Source organism: Equus caballus, chromosome 18 (genome assembly GCF_041296265.1).
Source record: "Equus caballus isolate H_3958 breed thoroughbred chromosome 18, TB-T2T, whole genome shotgun sequence".
NCBI lineage: Eukaryota > Metazoa > Chordata > Mammalia > Perissodactyla > Equidae > Equus > Equus caballus.
The window spans coordinates 19,049,863-19,075,647 of record NC_091701.1 but is presented as its reverse complement, the minus strand read 5'-3'; the positions used below and the strand labels follow the sequence as shown (position 1 = coordinate 19,075,647).

The 25,785-nt window shown below is 41.3% G+C and overlaps 1 protein-coding gene and 1 long non-coding RNA gene across 8 annotated transcripts in view; one reads left to right on the top strand and one right to left on the bottom strand.

Annotated features, from left to right (window-relative positions):
- The window catches only part of LOC111768886 (uncharacterized), a 48,240-nt gene extending 31,113 nt beyond the window's left edge, over nt 1–17,127 (top strand). Inside the window, exons 2-4 of one of the 3 annotated variants that reach the window (XR_002801510.2) lie at nt 810–957; nt 5,305–5,384; nt 16,890–17,127. This is a non-coding gene — a long non-coding RNA (uncharacterized lncRNA). Of the gene's footprint in view, nt 1–809; nt 958–5,304; nt 5,561–16,889 lie in introns of those variants that run through there. The other 2 variants (XR_002801511.2, XR_002801512.2) reach the window with 2 other exon arrangements.
- Nucleotides 1–25,785, bottom strand: part of MGAT5 (alpha-1,6-mannosylglycoprotein 6-beta-N-acetylglucosaminyltransferase) — a 330,917-nt gene that overhangs the window by 161,985 nt on the left and 143,147 nt on the right. The gene's annotated exons all lie outside the window — the stretch shown is intronic.

Below are 25,785 nucleotides of genomic sequence, written 5' to 3'. Positions count from 1 at the left end.
GATAGAAATATCATCCAGCTTCTCATCAGAAAAAGAGATGGAGGCTAGATAACAAAGAAATAACATTTCTAAAGTTCTGAAAGAAAACTAGAGTCAACCCAGAATTCTCAACCAATTCTATACCTTTGTCCTTGAAAAATGCTGGCCAAAAAAAGCCATTTTCAGATAAATGAATGACGAAAGAATTCACCACCAGCAGACCTGCATGGCAAAAAATAAACAAAAGAAATTCTTTGTGTTGAGAGGGAAATGACGACAGACAGAAACTTGGAACTACAGAAAGGAATGAAAGCCTCAGAAACTTTAATGTGGGTAAATACAAAAGATTATTTTTTTCTTTCCTTTAATTTCCTTATCAATTGACTATCCGATGCAAGAATCATATTAGGGTATAGTGGGCTTTAAAACATTTGTAGATGTAAGATATCTAACAATAGTACAAAAGATGGGGGATTAATGGAATTAAACATTGTTTATGACATTAACTCTAAGGGGACTGTGGTAAATTGAGAAGATACACTGAAATCTCTAGGACAGGAGATGGCAAACCACAGCTTATAGGTCAAATGTAGTCCACCGCTTAGTTTTACAAAGCTTTACTGAAATACACTCATGCATTCATTTACATATTGTCTACGGCCGCTTTTGCACTACAATGGCAGAGTTAAATAGCTGCAATGGGGACAGGATGGTCTTCAAAGCTAAAATATTTACTATCTGGTGCTTTCTAGAAAAAGCTTGTCAACCCTTGTTCTCTACAGTCCTGTGGTTGGTCTTACTACTTACAGAATTTTTTTTGTATCTCATAGGTGGAGTAGTATGATTTGCTTCCTCTCAAGTCTCTTTTATTTCAAGACAGAGGGCACCACCTTCTATAGGACAGCTACATCCCAAAGCCAGAAGCAAAAAAAAAAGACATGGGTGTCACCTTGTCATCATGGACTCCAGCTCACACTTGTGAGTTCCTGCATGTTCTTACTCTCTTCCGCTTAATATTTATCTTCCCTTCCTGGCTGCCTGACCTATGGATTTCTAGCTCCAGTATCAGACACAAAGACAATAGCCTTATAGATACTGTTTAACCAGCTTCCACAACTGTGTAAGCTGAAAGCCCTTTAACAAATCCCTTAATATATACACATGCACACATACACACACCCACATCCCCTTCTAGTGTTTCTGCTTCTCTGATTTACTCCTGACTGAGGAACAATTTAACAAAGCCAAAGTTGGTTCTTTGAAAAGATGAATAAAATTTATAAGCCCCTAGCAAGAGTGATCAAGAAAAAGAAAAAATAAATGAGTAATATTAGGAATTGAAATAGAATGTCATTACACATTCTATAGATATTAAAAGAATATGAGAATACTATGAACAATTTATGGCAAGATAGTCTACCATTTAGAAGAAATTACAGGCTTATGTGTTTCTGGCAGGATTATTCATAATAGTCCAAAACTGGAAATGACTCACATGTCCATTCTATCAGGAAAAGAGATAAATCAATTATGCTATATTCATAAAACAGAATAGTATTCTGTGATTTAAAAAAAGAAAAAGAACCAACTACTGATATAAGCAACACCCTGGATGAATCTCAAAAATATTATGCTGGGAGAAAGACGCCAGAAAACACAAAAAATGTTTATACTGTATCATTTCATTTTTACGAAGCTCAAGAACAGGCAAAATTAATCTATGGTGATAGAAATCAGAACAGTGACTGCCCATGGGGGATGGAGATTGAACAGGAGGAGGCGGGAGGGAAGATTCTGGGTGATGAAGATGTTCTGTATCTTGCCTGCAGTGCTGGTTTTATGGATGTACACATTTATCAAAACTCATCAAATGGTACACTTAAGATCTGTGCCTCACATTATGTGTAATTTTGCTCTCACATAAAAATTAAGCTAAGTTGCTTTAAAAATGTATGCTTTCTATATGACTTATGAACACAGACGAAGAACATTATTATTTTCCTCTGCTCATCTCCATTTATTAACCCTCTGCCAACCACCTTCCGAGGAAAGACAATCTCCAATGAGCTCATCCGTATTTTAAAGCACCTCAAGTAACAGTACCGTCACTGGCCTCCAATATTACACGTTTTGCTGTGGGCTGACCATGCTAGGGCATCCCTCTGTTTAAGTTGGTTACCAAAGCACAGAGAGAACGGACGTTTAATCTTTATTCCAGAAAGTACAATCTCGGAGTTAAGCATAATCTGTTGGTAAAATGTTTTTCTCGGTCACTTTCTGCAGCTAGGTGTCCCTTATTTGGAGCAGACTAGTTAATTGTGTATTTATAGTGCTCGGACCGAAGCTGAAGAGAGGTTTAAATAACAGCCTTCACTCTAAAATGTAACTGCATCTGTGCAGAAAGAGTCAGCAGTCCCGGGAAATGATCAGCCACAGGAAACTGAACAGAAGAAAGGCTGTGAGTTCACTCCTGTTTGCAGCCTTTGACAAAAACCATTCAACTTCAATTTACAATACACAACGCTGGTTTCTGAGCCTATTTGTTGCACGTGGCTTTTTGTGTCTCAAACCAACCTCCTAAATATGTCCGGGAAAAGGGAAGATGTCTAAGTGAGGGACATAAAAGGAATAGTTAGGATTTTTTTTTTTTCAGCATCATGCAGAGGTAACCAACCAAAGGGTAGAGAATGGTTGATTCTTGCAAAAGCTACAATGAACAACCAATACTGCAAGGAATTAATCTCATTTACTTCCACTCTGTTCAGTAAAACACAGAAACTAATTTAATAGTAACCTCTACTACAGAACTGCACATCAAAGAGGAATCACTAATGATTTCCATAACTAAAGGGACAAAATTGTATGCTATGAGCTTAGAGGTAGTCCCAGAATTCCATATAAGTTCAGTACGAGGGAAAGCCAGGCAGGTGCCTGTTGGGACGAAGGAATGTTTATGTGTTCCAGGGGTATTTGCTACAGGAAGGGAATGCTGCCCAAGGCAGCGTTTGGACACTGAGTATGGAATTAAAGGCAGACAATCTGAAGTGGAAATTTTCTTTTTCTTCTTTTTAAAGATTTTATTTTATTTTTTTCCTTTTTCTCCCCAAAGCCCCCTGGCACATAGTTGTATATTCTTCGTTGTGGGTCCTTCTAGTTGTGGCATGTGGGACGCCACCTCAGCATGGTTTGATGAGCAGTGCCATGTCTGCGCCCAGGATTCGAACCAACGAAACACTGGGCCTCCTGCAGCGGAGCGCGCGAACTTAACCACTCGGTCATGGGGCCAGCCCCAGAAACTTTCTTTTTTTAGATGGAGCCTCTACATACCCAATATGAAGTTCTTGAGGAATAAAAGATGAGAGAGGGGATAAATATTAGATATTTCTCTAAATATTACCTAAACACTAGACTAAAAAGGGAGAGAATTCCTGAGTTCTTTTAGGTATTCCTCCTGTTGGACTTGGCCCTACCACTAGGGAATCCGAAGAGCAGGGGCAAATAACCTTACCAACACTTGAAGTTCACCTTGGTGAAATGAAGAAGATCCCGATGCAGATACACTCCATTTAAAAAAACAAAACAAAATCAAAGAGCTACAAAACCTTAAGTATAAATCTTGTTTCCATTTATTCAACTTAATGAAGGTCATGCAAGTACTTTCAAAATCCTACACAGCCTGCTCAAACCCTGCCTTATCTGTGAAACTTTGCAAGAGTATACTTCAGCTCAAACAGACACTTTCAGGCTGCCTGTGAACTTCTATAAAAACTTTAATCTGTACCACACAATCTAGAACTCGGTCTTGCATTCACTTTGTCCTCTAACTGGGGTGTGTTTATGTGTGCAACCAAGAGCATAACCTAAAAATATTGCAAAGTCAACAAGACTAACTTCCACAAGGTCAGTGACCATGTATCAGCCATCTTTTGTATTCCCCAGAACAAGAATAGCTAATACAATCGATACAGTTTTTACGATTTAAAGATGGTGATGGTGGTGCTGGTACTTGGAAAGGTCAGATACGACCCAGGAGAGAAGAAATGACAAGCTCATGTGTTTCTGGGCAAGATGGAAAAGCGCTGTCAGAAAGACCTAGGTAAAAATATTGTTCTCAAATGACGACATCTCTTTTTCAGAGGAAAGGAAAAGAATCATTTTTTAAATGTCACTTTCTTCTTCTTCCATTCTTTTGCCTTCCTCATTCAGAGAGAAGCTAGACTCTTAACATTTATACTTGTTGCATTGGAATCATCTCAGCTTTTACACATTACAACCAACCAGCCCCCAGTTCCAACACATGGCCCCTACCAACCAAACACAAAAAGCCCATACCCACACACACACACTCAACCACCATCACCAGGAGGAAAAACTACCTACCCTTCCCGGATTCCTAGCCCAGATTCAGTTCTTTGGTATACTTCTGATAACAATCAAGAGACCTCAAGGGACCACCTAAACTCATCTGTGGTCCTGAATTTATATCATATTGAAAACAGCTTCCAACATCTAGAAACTCAGAACTGTATTTGGTTGATATTAAATTTGATAAACAAAGATTTGTTACAACAGAATTTGATTTGCATGATGCCCAGTTCCAGTTCTCTGTATAAATAGCTCCTCCAATTCTCTGATCATTCTCAGGGCTGGAAAAAAAAATAACTGACATGACTTACTATGAATGGAAATAATGTTCTAACTCTCAATTTTCAATTACATTATTTATACGAACGATTCAACATTAACACATAAAGACATACACATTCATACTCTAAAAGAAAACAATTGCTTACATAATCTTAATTTGGCTAAACAGAAAACACAACAGACTTAAGGACTTGGTAGTTTTTTTAATAACCTAGGTTATTTTTAATAAAATTCTTTTTTTTAGAAAAAATTTGAAACATACTCAACAGTAGAAAGAATGATATAATGAACCCCTACTATCCATCACTTAGCTTCAACAGTTAACAATATACTGCTAAATAGAAGTGGCAAGAGTGGAAAATCAGAGAACTGAATGCAAAAGCATTAGGTTCTTCTCTAAGTGTGATATTACCTATCAGATTTTTCCTAGTTTGTTGAGAATTTTTTTCATGAGTCAATGTCGGATTTTCTCAAATGCTTTTCTGCATCTATTAAGATGATATGTGATTTCTGATCTTTGTCCTATTAATATGGCACACTATATTAATAATTTCTGAATGTCAAACCAACCTTGCATTCCTGGGATAAATTTCAATTAGTCATGATATATAATCCTTTTTATATGTAGCTGGATTCAGGTTCTTAATATTGTAAGAATTGTTGTGTTTGTGTTCACAGGAGTCCGTGGTCTACAGTTGATTTATCTGTGATGTCTTCATCTAAGCTTTGGTATTCAGGTAACACTGGACTCAAAGAAGGTGCTGAAAGGATTGCCCCTCCTACTATATTTTATGGAACAGTTTATGAAGGATGGATATTATTTAAATCCTCTTTAAATATTTGGTAGAACTCACCAGTGAAGTCATAAGAGCCTGGACTTTTCTTTGTGGGTAGAATTTTAATTACTAATTTATTTGTTATTGAGCTAGCCAAATGATTTTGTGTCAGTATCAATTATTTGTGTCATTCTAAGAATTCACCTATTTCATCAAAATTGTCTGATATGACGGCATAAACTTATTCATAGTATTCCCTTATAATCTTTTTAATTTCTGTAAGGTCATTAGTGATGTTTCCTTTTCCATTCATGATTTGGTAATTTATATCTCTTTTCTTTTTCATCAGTCTAACTAAGGATTTGTCAATTTTACTGATCTCTTCAAAGAATCAACTTTGGTTTCACTGATTTCCTCTATTGTTTTGATTTCTATTTCACTGACTTCCACCCTAATCTTATTATTTCCTGGCTCCTGCTTGCTTTGGGTTTACTTTGCTCTTCTTTTTCTTGTTTCTTATTTTAGAGGTCTAAGTTATTGATTGGAAGCTTTCTTCTTTTTTAATAAAAGGGTTTAAACTTATAAGTCACATTAATATATGTTATAAACCCAACAATAATATAATTATTTTTTATAGAATCTTAAAGAAGTTCAGAAAAGAAAAAACGTACCTATATCTATCTACAAATCTTTCATGTTTAGTTCTCTGGTGTTCTTCATTTCTTTGTACGGATTCAAGTTACCATCTGTGTCATTTCCTTTTAGCATAAGGGACATCCTTTAGTTTTTCTAGTAAGGCAGGTCTACTTAGCAACAAATTCTCCAAGTCTTCATTTGCCTGGGGAGGTCTTCATTTTGCCTTCACAGTCAAAGGATAGTTTTGCTGGAAAGAGAATTAACTGCTAGTTTTTCTCTCTCAGCACTTTGCATAACACTGTCTTCTAGCCACCAGGGTTTCTGATGTGATGAATTGTTCTTCTCTTATTGCTTTGAAAATTTTCTCTTTGTCTTTCAACACTTGGACTATGATGTGTCTGTGTGTAAATTTCTTTGTGTTTATACTGCTTTGGGCTCATTGAGTATCTTGGTCAGTAGATTAATGATCTTTATCAAAGTTAGGAAGTGTTCAGCCATTATTTCTTCAAATGTTTTCTCTGCTCCCTTTTTCTCTCTCTTGTTCTTCTGGGGCCCCTATTACATGTGTATGTTTGAATTCACACAGGTCTCTGACACTTTATTTTACATCATTCTTTTTATATTCTGTTCTTCAGATTGAATAATTTCTATCTATTTTCAGGTCCACTAATTACTTCTTTTGACATCTCAAATATTGTCATGAGTCCCTTTGGTGACTTTTTCATTTTTCAGTTATTTTACTTTTGAACTCCAGAATTTCCATTTGGTTCTTTTTTATAGTTTCTCCCCTTGTGGCGTTTCTCTAGTTGATGGGTCATTGTCATTATACTTTCCTTTAGTTGTTAAAACATGATTTCCTTTAGTTTTTCTAATAGCTGAAGTCTTTGCTAATTTCAAGATCTGGGGCCACTCACAGGCAGTTTCCCCCCTAAGTATGGATCACTTCCTGTTTCTTTGCAAGTCTCAATTTTTTGCTGAAATTAGATATTTTGGCTATGTATTACAGCTGCTCTGGATTCTGATTCTTCCTGAATCTTGGGGGGGGGGGGGGGGGGGGTTGGGAGGGACAGAGAATTATTGTTACTATTATTTGGTTTGTGTAGCAATTTGCCCAGGCTAAATCTGTAGAATCAGTTTCCTCCAAGGTATTTGGCTGTTGATGTCTCTCCTTAGGTTTTTTTTATTCTTGTTTTTAGGGATCACCCCTGTGTCCACACAGCTTAGTAGTCAGGCAATAATTGGTTAGAGATTGGTCTTTTGGTAGCACATTCAATATTAAGCAGCATTTAAATCTATCCAGCCTTTTATTTTCTGGTGTGCCCTTTTGTGTTTCCTCTATATGTGCACACAGGTTCATGGTCAGCTAAGGATGAGAAGACAGCTTAGGCCCTCTCTGGTTTCTCCTGAGCAGATTTGTGAAGATCTTATAAAAGCTCCTTATAACTGTCTTACTTCCCAGATCTCCATAGTAAATATCTGGCTAGTCTTCTGGTTCACTGCTTGCCACAAACCAGAAGACAACCTCAATCTAGCTGAGCCAGTGGCATTCTCATTCACTTGCCAAGATCACTACCGTTACTGACTGGACATGGAATTTTTCTGCGTTCTGTTCCAAATCAAGTCAACCCTCTCTCTATCAGTGAAGTTGCTGGTTTTCTCAGATTGCCCTGCCCTGATGTGCTGGGGTAGAGAATGGCAGCACCTCCAAGTAAAAGGCTATCTACTCCCATTGTTCTTACACAAAGGATGAGTTTTTCATGAGTAATCACTTCTCAACTGCTGTATGCCTTTTGTCAATTTCCAAAGCCCTGAAATGGTTATATTTGACATGTTTATCCAGTTTTCTCATTGCTTTTTATGGAGAGGATTTGCCACGCTACTCCCTCCACCATACTGCATGTTCTGCCCTCAACCCACACTGTGTTTGCAGAACTACAAATACTAAGCAATGAAAAAGTATAATTTCTTCATATTAACCAGTTTTGGAAATTATAATTTTCATTTATCTTCCCTTTCATGGATTCTATAGCTGTTACCATTTGAACATAGATTTTTGTTTTCTTTTCCTAATCAAATAAAAAATATTTTAGCAAAGTAAAATAACTAACAGAAGAAAGAGAGGTTACATGAAATAGATAGATTACAACATCTGCAGATTAAGGTCAGCTTTATAAAAAGATTTTCTATTTTTTACTCTCTCTCATATATCTATAAGAAATAAGAAAAGTGGTTTTTCTTTTAAGAATTAACATCAATTCCAAAGGGTGAAAAGGAGAAACACGAGCGGGGCAAAATGAAAAAGGAAGCAAAAAACCTTAAGTTCTAGTGACATGGTGCAAAGAAAAAAAGGAATATTTAACTTTTTACCAATGAAATCTTGAAGCCAAGGATATTAAGAACAGGAAATTCAGAAAAACTGAATGAGCCAGCCACTCCCCCAACACCAAACCAAGTAATTTAATATTTGGTGTTTATTTAATGCCCACAAATTCCAGAAGTTGACTCCCAGGTTCAGCTAGTTATATATAATTATAGTGAATTAAATTGTGTGTTATTCTTTGAGTACCAGGTGTCCATCCCCGATTCCTGAAACATAATCGTGTAGAAAACACAGCAACTCAAACACAACTGGCTCTGCCTACCATGCTACCCGAAATTTAAATTAGTCTGTTCCCCACTCTCTTCTCCCTCCACCTCCACCTCTTTGCCTAAATGGCCAAGATCATACTATTCCTTTTCCCAAAGAGTCAAAATTCAAATAGGAGCAAATGTGTGCTGGAGGCTGCCAATTATTACTAGAGGAATCACGCTTTGCCTCCAAAGGATTTCACACCTTACTTTCTACCTCCCAAATAAGGCAGTCATTTTTGGGTCTCACTACAAATCATAAACCCATAGATTTCTATGATTTGGAAGGAATGTTTTGAAACCATCTAACTCAGCCCCCAATCCTTAAGCAGAACTTAGATTAAGACAGGGGAGTGTTCATGTTGCTAAGGTTAAGACACTGAGCTGAATACAAACCATGACTTGGTGTAACTCAAGCTTCCTGAAACCACTGCTGTTGGGCATCAAAGCCATGCAAACAGTATTCTTGATGCTTCCAACACAAACTCTGAACAGGCCTTTCCTGTTTGGTTGAAGCCAGTGACATCACTGACAAGCCACCATCAGGCCACTACTGCTGCCCTTGTAATCCCTGGAGAGAATCTGTGTGATGTGTCAAAATGGAATGAATACCCTTAGTAAAATGACGATAAAACTACCTACTAAAATTAAGACAGAGAAGAGTGAGAATAAGAGAGAAGCCCAATCAGGGGGAAAATATTCTCAACACCATGAAGAATTCTTTCCATTTATATCCTATTTCATACCTCTAATGTTTGGAAATTATTGAAAGAGGACCCCAAAATGATTTTCCCTGCCTGACTGAAGACAGCCATACAGTTGACTTGGGCCCACTAGACTCGCAATTCCACTGCCAACCTCAGCAGATACTTCTAGCACAACCCAGCTCTATCATGGCTCTATTATTTCTAGGTTTTTCTGGTCTCTCCAACCCTCCAACTGTTCTGTTCTGGCATTTTCAAACCCTTTAAGAGCCACCAAATGTCAATCAACATACAAGGTATCCAAAACTATATATCTGGACCTACCTTTTATAAAACCACAGCCCTCAGCAATGCAGGACTACAATCCCCTTAGAGAAAACGTGACCTGCAGGTGGACGTACCTGGGATAAAAATCCTTTGTTACACTATATGTTTCTGTTTGTCTCAGAAATACGAATATCATATGCTGAATACTTCATCCTAATGATTTCTGAGGCAAAATTTACCCAGCATCCCAATAAAATCCTTATGTTGAGATCCTATGTTAAGACTAGGAAATGGATGAAAATAAAAACGAAAACATTATAAAATGAACAAAATTACTTTACTGCCAGCATGGACATCTTCCCACTACTTATAAGGTCCATGGGGCAAGACAACGGGTGTTGCCCTTAATTAATGCCTGAAACAGTGCAGGCTAGTCACCATGAAAGAAGGTGGAACACAACTGCATTTCTCTCCTCTATCTGCCCCTCACTCCAAGGCAAAAGGACTGAGGCCACCAGAAAAGTGGACAGGCTCTCTTTACTGAATGGGAAATACTGTGTGAAGCAGGCCGAGTGCCATGCCCTGCTAGCTCCACCTTCCATCCATTTAGACACTGAAACACTCTGAGAAGCAGCAGACAGGAACCCGGGAGGGGACAAAGCAGGAGGGTGTGGTCCAGGCCTCCCCACTCCCCACTGTGTTGCAGATCCCCCAGGGCGCTCTGTGTGAGAAAGGATGCAGGAGGATGGAGGGAGCTCACCACTCTCTAGCAAAGCCACACCGCAGACCCGGGAGCTGCTGCACCTCCTCCTGTCAGCCAGCTGGAGCTTTAAGGGGCTTGGCCACTATCAAAATAGTTTTCTGGCTTGGCTTTTCTTCAATTCAAAGGAAGAGAGAGGAGGAGGAATAAAAATGAGAAGGGAAGAAGGAAGAGAGGGGGAGATATGTGGAAGAAGAGGGAAGAAAAAGAAAGGAGCAAAGCACTTACTCGTACCAGTACCTGCAGGCTTGTATTCTTTGCCCCCCATACTTATTATACTAAAATCACAGCAGCAGTAACCAGGCTAGTGCTTGGAACCAAGTGCCCACTGATAATGTATTCATTTGCAATTTAATGAATCTACCATCCATTTTCAATTTTCATATTTTCCACACACTGAATAGTAATGCTTATTATCATATACACATTATGAAAACATGCAGGAGGGGCCAGGGTGCACAATGGTACCCAAAACGAGTTGTAATTAAATGCGAATTGGCTACCTCTCATGTGTGAAGGTCCATTAAGGACCCATGCTTCCCTGGAGGCACGCCTGCTTGCTATTTTTACCACTGACAACAGTGGATTTGCCCTGAGCCAGGCACCTCTCTGGGAAGGGGTGAGTGAAGGCCCATGACCTCCTTCATCGGACCTTGAAACACAGCCTTCCAGGTAGGTACCTGCTGTTCTTATCAACTTAGGTATCTGGCTCAAATGCAGGAGCTTTTCAAAGAGCCGCAAGAGCATGAAGTCAGGTAACCCGCTTTGATAAAGACCCCCTGCATGTCACGGAGAGTCGACAGCACTGCCACTGGTTACAAGAGTTGACCATGGAACAGAGACCTTCAAATGGAAATTCAGCCATCAGCTATGGCCCATGGCAAAGAACAAAGAGGAAGACAGATCCTAATGGGGAAAAAAGAATACTCAGTGATATCTGGGACCCTTGACTGGCAGGGGTGGGAGGGTGGGAGAGCATAAACCTAAATTCTATTAAAATCACAGAAGTTTGGAGTTGGAAGACCACAGAGAGAACCAAAATCCTATAATTTCAAAAATAAAGAAACCAAAGCCTGGCTTTACCCCTACGTTAAAACTATGAATTCCTAACAGAGCCCGAAACAGAAGCTCTCCTGTTGCCCGATATAACACGATGGACTGGAAAGAGCATGGATTCGAGTCTCAGGTGTTTTACTCAAGAGCAGGAGGATCTTGAGCAAATGCCACTCCTCACGGCTTTTCTCCAAAAGAGAACTAGGAGGGACATTCTGACACTGCTTCCTGAGGTGCGCCCCACTCAGAAGACGCGGACGCCATCTGAAAACCTTCTCTGAATGTGGCAATGTTTACCTGTCAAGGTAAAGGGAAGTTTTCATTCTACTCACTCATTCTAAGTGGGCCCAACCCTTCCACAAATTAAACATGTTCAACTCCAGACAAAAAAAGATGGCATGACCATATACATCAACCCAGCCTGGCCTGACACAGCCTACAGGGTGAATAAATTTGAGAGGGAAACCTTAAGGAAAAATTGACTAAACAAGTAATCATAGCAGCTGCTATCACAATGAGCATAAAGACATTCTCACAGTATCCAACAAATGATCTTACCTTGGCCTACAGAGCTCTCAACCTCAGCTCATATCCCTCTGACCCTTGGCTTACTACACTCCAGCCATACTGGCCTCACTTTGGTCTAGGATCATACTAAGGAATGTCCTGGGTCCCAGACTCTCTCCTTGCTGTTCCCTCTGTCTTCAATGCCTTTCCAGAAAGTGGCTCCCTCACTTCATGCAGATTTCAGCTCTAATGGCACGTCCTCAGAGGCCTTCCTCAATCACCCTAAATGCACTCTCAACCTGTCCCACATAATTTTCTCTCTCTCTTAGTCCTGCTTTATGTTTTTTATCACACTCACCACTACTCGACATTATTATTATACGCAAACCTGTCTACTGCCTGTCTCTCTAACCAGAATGCACGCTCCCCGTAGTGAGGTCCTTGTCTATCTCATTTTACTTTAGAAGAGGCTCAACACGTACTGAGTGATACAATTAATTCTGAGACTCCATGTACCCAATCTAATCATCAGGTGGTCTTGTTCTGCTTGGCTCCGCTGGGAGAAGAGTTCTTTGCTACGCTTTTTTCCCACCACTGTAAAGTGCTGAAGAAATTGGCTTGGCTTTGCAGTTTCGTCCCTCCAGTATGTTTTTCTCTACTGACAGCAGCCACCAAATAGGGGGAAAGCCACAGAATCAGCAAGCTCCTCTGTCACAGTGATCAATTAATGCCTGACCAGCCTCTTGGCATCCATTTTCAGGGGGGCCAGTATTTTTAATGCAAAACCAGCGACGGAGGCCACATGTCCAATGGGGAACTGAATGACAATCAGGAGAGGTTTTAGAAGGACAATTCATAAGGTCAGACGTCAGTACAAACCAAACTGTATGAAATGACTAGAGACAGGAAGGATTGCCTCGCCTGCGGTGGGGAGACAGCACAGAAAGGAGGAAGATGAGCCAGCCGCCAGCCCCCAAGTGCTTGCATTGCAAGTGGAACTGGTCACTGTCTGTCACCTACTTTAATCTCCCACAAAAACCCCAGAAAATGCTGAGGGACTCTTGGAGGCAACATGATCAGAGAAATAAAATGGAGACAGCTCCAGCCAGAAACGGTAAAACAGTCAAAGCTAAGGACACGCTACAATGCATCAACTGGCCAAGACAACTCTGCTGGGAGCAGCTCTTCTGGATGTCACTTCACTGGTTTCAGGTGCACGCTTATTGAAAGAGAGGATGAACACAAGAATGTGCATGTAGAACCATCAGACGTCAGACAGTCTGTCTTGAATTTGCAGAGCCTGGAGAGTTCTGGATGTTCTGAGAACCAGCCCTGAGGATAAACCCTTGTGTCAGGGGAGGTATCCAAGACCACTCCCAAGTTTGGTGACTTGCTAGGAGGTCTCACAGCTAAGAGTTATTAAAGCAAAAGGATACAAAGGAAAATCAGCAAAGGGAAAAAGTGCAGGGGGCAGAGTCCAAAGGAAACCAGGCACAAGCTTAAGAGTCCCCTCCCAGTGGAGTGACACAAGATGCACTTAATTCCTCCAGCAATGAGTTATGACAACACATGTGAAGTGTTGTCTACCAGGGACGCCATTAGATACTCAATGCGCAGGGTTTTTACTGGGGTCCAGTCATGTAGGCACCCTCTGCCTAGCTTGAGCCAAGATTCCAAACTCTCAGGAAGAAAGCAGATGTTTGGCATAAACCATAGTATTTGCACAGTTTAGGCAGAGTGAGCCACTCTTCTTGGGGAATTGTAGGAACCCTCCCAACATCCACATTCTCAGATGCCAGCCATGGGCCAACCTGGCAAGCAGGCCTTTCTAAGGATAGCAGCCTCAGGCCCTTTCTGCGCAGTCCTACATGGTACCCAAGTCTGTCACATCTATATACACGTAACACACAATGTGCTGCTGCCAGGACGCCCCTGCCTCATGCAGCACGCATGAGAGTGGGCAGGAAGCAGAGGCTAACAACTTTGTGTATGGGCCACTACCAAGGGGCGCTGTTGTTGACAGGCACTTGGGAAGAGCCACAGCAGGGATTTCAGCACCCAGGGAGACAGAGGCAGTGTCCAGTGCAGGGAGTCTGGCAGTGATGCTTCTCCCAAAGTCAGAGAAGGAGAGGCAGGTCCACACAGCAGGAGAGCAGTCCCATCCAGCAAAGGCCGTGCAGCAGGGGACAGCCAAGCCAGTGTGCTCAGCCCCCAGTGTAAGCACAGCCCTTGAGAAGTAAAAGGCTGGATCCTGAAGGAGATGGTGGATGTGAGGAAGTCACAGGAGGAAGACTGGGGCACCACTGACAAGTGAGATGAAGGACATTCAAAAAAGATTAGTGGTTTAAGCATATGGAGAGTCTTTCGCCTTCCACACGCTAACCACTGGCATCCATCTGCTGGTTATTATTTTTTTTAACATAATTTGTTTTTGCAATGTTGTGAAAATAGTGACAGAGAGGTTTGAGCAGGTTAAGCGCATTTTGTACATCTGATATTTCCAGAAGGTGTGGGCAGTGATGGAGGAGAACGGAAAAGGAAGTGGGGTGGCTTCAGGGTAGAATGCGGCTACCAAAGCAATATTCCTGGAAACCAGTTATCTGGGGGTTTCACAAAAGGGTAGACTGACACAGGTATTACACTCACATATGTAATTTGAAGAAAGATGACTACCACTGTCATCATCTTAGTGTCTGCAGAAGGCATGGCAATCACAATTGTTAGTTTTTATTCATAAGAACAAAGAACCATCAGTTTTTTTCAAGAGCCTTTCCAAATACTTATATGGCATTAAGCAAACAACAAACATTTAGTTCAAAGGTTGGTGAACGTTTTTTTCAAGGGCTAGATCGTACCCATTTTAGATTTTAATTGTCTCTACCACAACTACACGACTCCTGCCATTGTAGCATGAAAGCAGCCATTAGCAACATGTAAACAAATAAGCATGGCGGTGTTCCAGTAAAACTTTATTTACAGAAACTAAAACCTAAACTGGAAAACTGTAAAATCTAGGCTGTGGGCTAGATTTTGGCCCATGAGCCATCATTTACTGACCAATGGTCTAATTTACATATAGAACTTGTAAGATGCACAAACAGGTCTTAGACAGCCATTTAGGTTTTTAGTTGAACTGGTGTTGACCTATCGGATAAGAAATGCACAGCATGCGCCAGATAAAGCATTTCAGGTGCCTCTATCCTCACAGGAGTTTACTGTGCCACGTCAGGGAGACAGAAGCACACAAAGCCAACAAAAATTAAGGAGGCCTTTACTTCCAGACACTAGCAACAGGATTCAAACTTCAGTGAGTGCTCAAGAGAATAAAAACAAAAAAAAGACATGAACAGGATATTCATAAAATATACACATCCCATGAAACATGTGGAAAGCATCTAACTTCTCCAGTAATCGAAGAAACATATGCAAAGTATCATTTTCTATTTATTATACTGGCAAAGTCTTTTTCTTTTTTTTAAAGGAAAATATCAAGTATTTAGACAGAGAATGTAAAACAGGAATACTCATACGTTATTGGTGAAAGTGCAACTTGTAATGTCTATCAAGTCTTAAGATGCTTAGACTAGAGACTTCTAGTCATAAACAGCAAAGATTTACTCTCTAGAGAGATCGAACCAAAAAGGATTCTGGACCTAGAAGAGTGGAGAAGACAGAGAAGTGGAAGTGAGGTCCTTACTCCAAATTTTAAAAGGCCCCAGTCTACAGCTCTGGCACAGAGTTTTAGCAGCAAGGCTTTTGGTCCCCTGGGTACTGAAGGAATCATCTCTGAGGAAACTAACCAGAGAGAGAAAAGACTGAAACAGATGTCTAGGGTCCTCTCATACCACCTTTGGTTCCTGTGACACCTCACCTATGGCCAACCGCAGCGTTCTAAATAGCTTCTCTCTCAAATAGAGAATAACACCTAAAAGTTACCAAGACATTTCAGAAAACATTCTAACATGAAAGAAATCAAAACCAACTCGTAAACAAAAGAGAGAGGGAAACAAAGAGAGAGAAGAAAACTCAGAGGAAATAGAGACAATGGAGGAAACAGAAAATGATTTAACAATATTTTTAAAATTTAATAACAATCTGACAGATAAGTCAAGAAATATATTGATTCATGAAACCAGAACAAGAACAGGATGCTATTTTTCAAAAAAAGGAACCTTGAGAAAACAAGAACTCTTGAAAATAAAGACTAAAATAGAAGAATTGATACATGTGGTAGAGGAGCTCAATACAATGTGGCGGAAATCTTCTGGAAAATAGAGCAGAAAGACAAACAGAAGGATAATAGCAGAGAAAAGTTAGGCGTGAGGAGAGAGGAAATCAATCACTTAACTGCAAATTCCAACTAATGTTCTAGAAGAAAAAGTAGAGTAGGGTAGGGTTGGGGAGCTGTGGCTGGAAGAGAGACTATCAAACATATAGGTCAAGAAAACTTTCCAGACAAGAAAGACATACATATCCCAATGGGAAAAATCCACTGAAGGGTGAGAGTCATGATGAAATACGCTGCACACCAGCACAAGAAATGTCAGGACCCAGGGCGGAAAGCAAATCCCACAAGCTTCCAGAGGGACCACAGGTCACATCCAGGTATGCGAATGCCACTGGACTTCCCAAAAATAACACTCAAAACCAGAAGTCAAAGGAACAAGTCTTCAAAGTTTTAAGGAAGATAATCTTCAAACAGAGTTTTGCATTCCACTAATTTTACATTCAACTTATTTATCATTTGAGGTAGAATAAAGATATTCTCCATTAACTAGACTTATTGTGGTGATCATTTTGCAATACATACAAATATCAAATCATTATGTTGTACATTAGAAACTAATATAATGTTATGTGTCAATTAAAAAAAGTTATTTTCCAATAATGAAGAAATTTCAAACTTTTCTCCCCATGTACCTTGTCTCTCAGGAAACTAGAAGATAAGCTTTACCTGAATGAGGTAATAAGCCAACAAAGAGGAAAGCATGGAATCCAGGAAATAGGAGACGGAGCACAGGAGAGAGGGAAAGGGGGTTCCCAGGGTGTGGAAAGAGGCGGCCCCAGGACAACAATTGAACAGCAAGTCCCAAAAGCAACCAGGCCAGACCACAGCAAGGGGGCGGAAGGCTCCCAAAGAAAGCTGCTAAATAAAAATGGATCTGAGAGACTGTCTGATCTGTTGGCCATATGAAGATGCATTCTGATGGAAAGTTTGGGGCTGAAATTTGGCAAGGGAAGAATTTTTGTCTATTTTGTTCACTGAGGTATTCTCAGCACCCTGAAAGTAATTAGTAAATACTTATTGATTGTACTAATTAATTAAAACTAAGCAAATTTAAAAAGTAAATTATCGATTCTGGGAAAGTGAAAAAGATGCATCAGAAAAACAATTCAGTATCAAGTTACTTTATAGAGTAAGCACTGACCACTGATTTAACTAAAAAAAAAAAAAAATCAGGATATTAGGATTCTGGAGGATGGGGAGAGGAAGTGTGTGTGGGAGGGGTTCCTGGCAATGGTGGTATATGTAGTGTGAGAAAGCTAAATTGCCATTTCCCATAACAGAAAATCAGTAGATAATGCTGAAAACTGTAAGATAAGGAAAAGCAGCATAAACACGTTAAAGAGAAACATGAAGATACATATTGGAAGAAACAACTAAAAAGAGTCAAAGTTATTTGCATTTGAGGAACATAAGTTAGAGGCAGGGGAGAATGGAGAAGTACACGACAGGGGACTGTGATTTTGTTATAAGCCTTTGATTATTGGACGTTTAAAATATATACAGGTCCTAAATTGATATAAATAAAAATTAAACCTAAAAAATGCTTTACTTCAGGCCTAGCCATTCTATATCTAAGAAAGTCTCCCAAGAGAATAATCAGAGATGCAAAGATTTATGTTCAGTGAAATGATCTTTATAACAGAAAAAGGGGGGATTTAAAAATAGGGATCTAGTTAATAAGAAAATATTATATAGTTATCTAAAAAATAAAGTTTTCAAAGAATAACAAAGACATGAGAGAAAAAAAAATCAGGATTTAAAAACTATAGAGTACAATTATAATTTTCATGCACTACATGGATAGAAAAAGACCAGAAAGATATAAACATATGTTAACAGTCATGTGCTCTAGATAACAGGATTATAGGTCATTTTTATGTCTTATTTATTCTTTTCTATGTTTTCCAAATTTCCTACAATGAATGTGCATCACCTTGTCGAGCATTTGTACAGTGTTTTTAATTTTTAAAGCCGAAAAAAAAAACCTGGAAAATAATTCTTGGTATTTCTCTAGAGAAAACGACCTCATTTGAAATACTTAATGGTTAACAAGAAAACCAAAGGGAAATCATTGCTCAAAAGCAAAAAGGAAGACCAAAAAAACTCAAAACTGCAAAAATTAAGTATGCGTGGCACCTAAAACATTTACAGTCACATCCGAATCCCCAGAAAGGTCCTGTCTCCTAGATTATCTTCCATTCTTGAGGCTTAAACTATTCTCACCTTTAAAAACATCCCATGTGTGACTTTTCAGCATAATATTCACTGAAATCCTATTGTCCCAGCTGTGGGTAGCATCTCTGACTGTGGACTTTAGAGTTGAGCCAACCAGGATCTGAATCCTGGCTCAGGCTTTTCCCAACTTGGGCAGATTATCCAGTGCCTCCTACCCTGACACTCCTTGTCTATTAAAATGGGATTATTATTTTGCAGGTTTGCTCTGAGGAAAGAACTAGTAACGTACTTTAAAATGATTATTTGAGTCTGGAACACAGTAATCCATCAATAAATAGTGGCTATTTTTTTGTTCTAGTCTATAAACACTCCACAAATCTAATCTGTTTAGCCATATTCACTAATAGAAGCTGTGTCCTCATCCATTCACTGACGCATTCTCCCATGCACTAGGTCTGAGAATGGGTGAAAGGAGAGGCTGACTTCAAAGAGCTACACAGCAGTGGCTAGCTTACCATGTCAAATTTTTATAACTTCATCCTTTATTAAGAAAGCGGCTATTTCAAAGGGAATTTGATCAACTCGCAAAGGATTTGTGAGCTCTCTTTTACAAGTAACAAATGAAGTTTCAAGAGATAGATGAACAGCAGTGAAATAACAGAAAGATATACTGTTGGAAAGTAAATAAATCAGAGCATTATTAGTTAGACTGGCATTTACCAAGGTCAGTGTGCTATACACACAAGGCATACCTAAGTGATTATTGCCATCGTAATTTCATACAGGGCTTTATTTTAATTTTATCATTATTTTTTTTGTCGAGGAAGATTAGCCCTGAACTAACATCCGTGCCAATGTTCTTATACTTTATATGTGGGTCACTGCCAGAGCATTGCTGACGAGTGGTGTAGGTCCATGCCCAGGATCCGAACCCATGACCTGGGCCACCGAAGCAGAGCATGCCAAACCTAACCACTATGCCATGGGGCTGACCCCTAAATATTTTTAATAGTGCTTTCAATGAGTCTGCTTTTACTTTCTATTGCCAAAATCTGTAGGATGGCAAAGTACAAACATGACATAGATTTGAAGGATGACGACGTTTTGCACCATTATTAAGGAAATGTTGAGGAGACCTGAGTTTGGCCACTATTTCCTCCATACTTAAATGTGGTAGGGGAGATAAGATTACAAAAAATAAGAATAAGCTTTCTGTTGATTTCTGGCATAATTCTAGGGTAGATTATTAAACAGTTGACTTAAGAGAACCTAGAATATCAACTAAACTAACATCATCCACAACTCCCTCCTCCCACCTTTTTAAGGGCACTAGGAGCCAGCCCCACGGCCAAGTGGTTAAGTTTGCGTTCTCCGCTTCAGTGGCCCAGGGTTTCACCAGTTCAGATCCTGGGTGCGGACACGGCACTGCTCATCAGGCCATGCTGCGGTGGCGTCCAAATAGCACAACCAGAGGGCCCTACAACTGAAATATACAACTACGTACTGGGGGGATTGGGGAAGAGAAGAAAAGAAAAAGAAGAAGATTGGCAACAGATGTTAGCTCAGGTGCCAATCTTAAAAAAAAAAGAAAGAAAGAAAGAAAAAAAGAAAAGGGCACTAGACCAGGAGATGGAAGGACAGGTGAAATGACACAACATCTTGACTTTAGTCTTTTAATGATATCCTTGTGGATAAGATGGGAAAGTGACAGCCTGACTAGTTATATTTGTACCTGGTTGAGCAATTCGATTAACAATGTTGGTCAATGGACCTGTGTCAACCTGGAAGCTGTCTCTAGCACTAGGTGACCGTGCCTCTGCTCTTCGACTCACTGACTGAAAGCCAAAACGGAAATACTAAGGACCGATTTGAAAGAAAAAACTAATAATTCAGAAGAAAACAAAAACCTCAAGAGTCAAAAACCTCAAAGAGTCAATATAACGTTTACATGTTTAGAAAATAAGCAAAATAATATTGAATAAGGATTAAGGTAAAATCCCATACACTGGGAATATGAATAAAGCATGAATTGCAGGGGAGCACAAGAGGAGTGGAGATAAGGAGACAACTTAGCTTTACAACAGTCCACAGAAAAGACAGCAAGGTTTAGTCCCCAAGCCAGAGCTGTAGCACGATGCGGCTGCTGTGCATTCAGGCTACTGAAGCGAGCCTGGTGTGTCGGATAGGAGGGTGAGACCCCTCTTTACCAAGCTCTGGGCTACTCAGTTTCTGGAGGAATGAATGCAGGTCTGGCATCCCATCATAAGCAGCAAGTCTTGACAAACTGGAGGATGCTCAGAGGAGGGCATTCAGAGGGGCAAAGGACCAAGACACTATACCAGCAGCAGACTGGGGACAGAGCTGAGGATGGTGCGGATGTGCTGTCTGAAAAGGAATACTCTGAAGACCACCGGGCCCAAGTCTCCAAGGATTAAGAGTGGCTCTCAAAAGTGAAGCCAAGATCAGCAAGTGAAAATATCAAACTAGAACTGCTGCCACCCAGAAGCTTATCTTTTACAGTGGTTGAGCCCACCAGGGCCACAGCACAGGGAGGCAGAGGCCGTGCAATGCACTCTAGGGAGCACCATTCATTTAGACCAAGCGTCAGCAAACCTTTTCCGTAAAGTAAATATTTTCAGCTTTGTGAGCCATATGGTCTCCACCACAAGTTCTCAATTCTGTAGTTGTGGCACAAAAGCAGCCACAGCCAATACGGAAGCGAAAGGGCAAGACGGTGTTCCAAAAATGTATTTACAAAAACAAGTTTGTGGGGCCAACTCCGTGGCCGAGTGGTTAAGTTTGCGCGCTCCGCTTCAGCGGCCTGGGGTTTCACCAATTGGGATCCTGGGCGCAGACCTAGCATGGCTCATCATGTCACGCTGAGGCGGCGTCCCACATAGAAGAACTAGGAGGACCCACAACTAGGATGTACAACTATGTACTGCGGGGCTGTGGGGAGGAAAAAAAAAAAAACAGGTGGTGGGCCAGATACAGCCCGTGGGATACACTATGCTATACCCCTGCTATACACTATGATGGGAATGTGGTCTGCTGAAGTTGTGTAATATCTAGAAGTGTTCAGATAAGGATAGAGGATCATCCACCATGGATTTTGGAAGGTTGCAGGACCTCAACTTGGGAGAAAAGTTAGAACATCCAAGTATCTTCCACTGCTAAAAGTCCATGAAAATCTGGCTATGAAAGAAGAAACAGAAAAACTGGACGATCTAACAGTCATTTCTCACAGCAGCAGGCCTAAACCCAGACCTCCTGGGTCCTCATCCTACACTCCTTCACCACAGATCACAGTTCCTAGCCCAGTATTCCTCCACTTCTGGCCAGATTACACTCCGAAATTTTCTAAATGCCGGCAAGTCAATCACTAGTCAGTCACATATTTCTCTGAGACCTTCCCGCATTGATGCCCATGTCTCTGCATCTCTGACATCACACAAAGAGAATCCAGTGGCCAGGAGAATCTGTGCAATTCTCCCCTTTGGAGATTAAGAACAGAGTAGGCAGGGTCTAGAGGGTATCTATAGAAGGGATTCTTGTGGAGATGGGAATTGGGGGGCCAGATCTTTACCCCATGACTCCATGTGTCCAAGATTTCATCTTGAGTCACAGGGAGTCAGGTAGATGACCTAAACGCTGAGGAAATCTTGGACCCCTATATATGATTTAGTTATCCAAATATCATCTTTCCGGAAGCATTAAACTAAAAGCAAGAACCCAAGGTAGGTTAAGCCTCACAAATATCACATAGGACCAATGACGATTTCGCTGTGGCCTTCCAAAGACTCGAGGTCACAAACCAACATCCCCAAACCTGAGAACGGTTTCTGCAAGAACAAGTACTACATTCCTCAACGATGGTTTTACATCTGAATACAGACAGGCAAATAGAGACAAGAAGTTGATCTCCACGAGCTTTGCACCCACTCCATGACCAAAAGCCCAAACCCTACCCAAAATGCGTGAGCCTTCTGTTAAAGCCTTGATTATATTTATTCTTTGGCAACTGAATAGAACTCTCCCCCACTTTGGTGCCTCTAATATAATTTTTGAAGCTCACTAGCTTTGGTAAAAGGCCTACCAAACAAAGATACACATAGAGCCTTTTAAAAAAAATACCATCTGCCAAAACCACATTTTGATCATCATACTCATGGCCAATATTTTCCCGGCACTTCTGTGTGCCAGCCCTTCACATGCACTTTCTCATGTGGCTGTCCCAATGAGCTATTTTCTCCCCCTGAGCTAGTTTCTGTAGCACAGATGAGGAGACTGAGACCTGACCTCTCTAAATGACTTGGCCAAAGTCATGCTGCTCTGGTGGAACTCACATTAAAACCCCAGCAGCCTCAGCATGCAGCCTGTACTTCTGGCTGCAGCATACACTCAGGTCTCATCATACACCGAACCACCACGTTACCACATCAACGCCTGACCGGGTGCCAACACTGCTCTCAAATATCCACTATGAGCCTAGAGGGAGCATAAATCACAAAGGATACAGCTTGGGAGTAAATGGTCTCTCTTGAGTTTTAATAAGCCACCTTCTGCTATAAGATTCAAAGTGCACAATAGTGTTTCTTGAACACACCCAGGAAGAATGTGCCTGTGATCCCTCTGCATGGAACAACCTTCCCCAGGTAGCCTAATGGCTCCCTCCCTCACTCATTTGGGTCTCTGTTCAGTGTCACTTCTTCAGAGAGATTTTCCCCGACAACCCGTCCAACCTGAAACAGGACCCCCTCCCCGCTATCCCCTCACTCTGCTTGACTGTTCTCCACAGCATTGATCACCACCCGGCATAGTGTATGTCCATGTATTTGTTAATTACCTGCCTTCACTGCTGGATTATAACCCCCACGAAAGAAGAGACTTGGTTTTCCTCCTTCTATCTCCAGCGCCTGGAGAGTGCCCGGCACAGAACAGACGCTGATGGTATTTGTTAGGAACGAACCAAATCAATCGATCTCTGGGTGATGGAGTAACAGCTGCTTTATATTTTCATCTTTTTGCTTAGCCGTAATTTCCAAATTTTTAGCAGTAAAATTTTATCCTTTTTTATAACATAGAAGAAAAGTTCTGTTTATAAAGTCTTTCCTTTTGAAAACACTACCCCGTGATTACATAAACTCAAAGACAGAGATTATGGCTGCTTTTGGTCACTGGTAGCCTGGAGGCATGAAAACCATGGCTAAATTAATCCCTTGGCGTCCTCAGATGACAGGTCAGCCTGGCCAGCCATGGGCACGTACTCATCACGGGCTATCCTGGACAACTCAGCTGCCACTAATCGCACTCTGCCTTCAGGGAACAACAGTCTTCCCCACATGGCACAGCCGTGGGCCAACAGCCACCTCCTTAATCCTCACAGCATTCCTGGAAGACAGGGAAGGCAGTTGCTCTTCATCACTATGTTACTGTCTGACAGGAGCCAGAAATGTAAGGCGAGAACAGAGCTCATAACTGCCCCCTGGAGGACATTCATCTGTATCCCCCGAGTTAGGATCAAGAGAGCCACTGAAGAGAAACCACTGGAACTTCAGCCGAGTGGTCCACTACATTTTGATGTCAGATGCCACCAGACTCAGTTTTTACTATTCTTCTCTTGGGCCCCACCCAACTGCACCCTGAAATAAAGTCTTAAATATTTACTTTGTTCTTCTGCTAATCTTGCTATAACTTGTACTGCTCATATTCACCATACTTAATGGAAGCAATTATCGAGAAAGTTCTATTAGCATCAAGTTTAGACAGGTTAACGACTGTCTTCCCTTGAGAGCTGAGCTCTATGGCACAGGAATTCCCGTCCCTACTTTGGAGTGAGAAGGTATAGTGAGGGGTCAGGCACAGTTTCCAGATTGCTTGAGTTTGCTGCAACAAGGGCTGTATGACTTCTACTGTGTAATAGTGGAAATTCCTTCTGTGACAATTCCTGTGGGCCATTCCTATGCCTATCTCCAAATGGCTATAGAGTTTGAAGGTCATTCCGAAGGCCAAAAGGGCAGGCAAAGCCAACAGGTCCTCTCAGACTAGGGTGAAAGAAGCACTAGGTTGAGGGTCACGAAAGGCATCGTGAGCCCTACATTCACAACAGGAGCCCTAGCTTCTTACCTGGATGCATTTCCACTGCCTGACACAGGCCTGGCACCATGCAGGCAGTGCTGGTTGTACAAAAGATGCATCACTGTTTGCCATATGACGTTTTGGACCCCTCCCTTCTAACAAGGTGTTAACACAGAGGGCAGGGTCTGTAGGTAACCGGGAATAAGACATCATGCCAGGCTCTCAGTCTGCATTATCTCATTGCATCCTCACAGGCGCATGAGTGTTAGTGTCACACTATCTCCATTGTACAGAGAATGAGGCAAAGGCTCAGTGATGCTAAGTAAAACGCCAACTGTTGAGTAAATGAGGAGCTGGAAGTTCTGCTCAAGACTGTCTGATGCCAAATACCAGGTCCACCCTGTAAATGTCAAGTGGCTTCCAGAAATCCCTTTCCCCAGGTCCAGTTTTCTCTATGAAATACAGCATTAGGATTGGGGAGTTTACATACTCATGAAGCACTGACCATTGGCTACACGCCTGGCCCACAGGTCAGACCCTGAGTCGGGTCCAAACTTACCGGGCTCTTATTTTGTGTCTGACCTTGAGTGTTTTCCATGTATTAACTCACTGTCCTCACAGCAATACCAGGGCACAAGGTACTTTATCCTCATTTTATAGATGAGGAAATGGACTGGGTTCATCCAAGGACACACGGCTAGAAGTTGACAGAGCTGGGACTTGAGCCCAGGAGGTCTGGGTCCAGAGTCTATGTCTGAACCACAATCCTATGGCTTCTGCTCCACAGGGGGAAGCCCTAGCACAAGCCCTTCGCCCGACGTTCCATAATGACTCTGTGTCAAGAGCCCATCTCCAGGGGCACCAACGCAGAGAGAAAGTTCCCACTGCAAACGCTGACTCAGCTCACCAACATGAAACATCAAGACAGCTTAAAACCAGCTAATAACAGAGCTGGCCAACTCCGACAGGGCAAATCAAAACATAGTTTGAACCCTCCATCAATCCCAGATACTCAGTCCCTCTGCTGGCTCTGTCAGTGCTACAGGCCCTCACCATGACATGAATGGACTTGGGGGCTGCGATCGGCCACATGAGACGCCCTGAAGGTCCAGAGGCACAGGACAGACAGAGAAAGGAGACTGCATTGAAGGTCAATTCTGCTCTCCGCAACTGTGGGCCCGTTTGGCCCCTCTTAATCACATATCTAATCCGATACCTCTTTCCTTCCTTTTTAAACTCAGCAAAGAATTTCAGACCACCTTCACCTCATGCGCCTTCTCTCTTCTG